This window comes from Chlorocebus sabaeus, chromosome 11 (assembly GCF_047675955.1).
Source record: "Chlorocebus sabaeus isolate Y175 chromosome 11, mChlSab1.0.hap1, whole genome shotgun sequence".
NCBI classification, from domain to species: domain Eukaryota; kingdom Metazoa; phylum Chordata; class Mammalia; order Primates; family Cercopithecidae; genus Chlorocebus; species Chlorocebus sabaeus.
In genome coordinates this window covers 66,054,989-66,055,779 of record NC_132914.1, presented here as the reverse complement: position 1 = coordinate 66,055,779, position 791 = coordinate 66,054,989, and the positions used below count along the sequence as shown (strand labels likewise).

The 791-nt window shown below is 36.4% G+C and overlaps 1 pseudogene; it reads right to left on the bottom strand.

The window, feature by feature from the left end:
* Positions 1-791, bottom strand: LOC140712779 (probable ribosome biogenesis protein RLP24 pseudogene; annotated as a pseudogene).

Below are 791 nucleotides of genomic sequence, written 5' to 3'. Positions count from 1 at the left end.
CAGCAATGTAGATGATTTTTTAATCACGTTTCATTTGAGTGACCTTATATAAAAAGTCAATAATTTAGAGGTTCTAAGTCTCCAGATTTTCACAAATGTAAATATAGAAATGGTTATAGACCATGAGATTTTTAAGAAACCTCTGCCATGTCTGCATCCTGTTGTAACTGCTGTATCATCTTTTCTTCCAGCTGCTTTCTTTTGCCTGCAAGAGGGGTCAAGATGAGTTTTGTCTAATTTCTTTGATGTCCTGAACTTTCTGTAGTCCTTTATTTTTCTTCAATTTGTTCATTATACATTTAGCTTGGCATTTGATCTTTTCAACTGTCTTCATTGCATCAGTAGTTTTATTCCATAGCTCTTGCTGGTATTTGACAGGCTCGTTTCTGTATTTTCCGAATTCAAATGAATTATCCACTGTAAGCTCATTATTAATAGTTGCTTTACAGAATGCTTGAGTCCACCTAACCTGAGGATTGCACTTCTTTTAAAGTGTTTATGCCATTTGTATTTACACACTCTGAACACCTTGCAACTGCTGCAGATGAACATCATAATGTGGTCAGGGTAGATGGGGCCCAAAGAAACCAACACTTCTCAGTACACATGCTGAGCTGGGATGGGCCTCCACTGAGCAAACACAGAGCTTGAGAGGAAGTCAAGAGGTATCTTGGATTCCACATTCTGACCCTGTCATTCTTGAAGGAAAATGATGCATCATTTCTGAATAATTCGGAAAGAACTTATAATCTTTCCAGTTAGTTTTTAAATAACAATTCTGTTTATCAAAT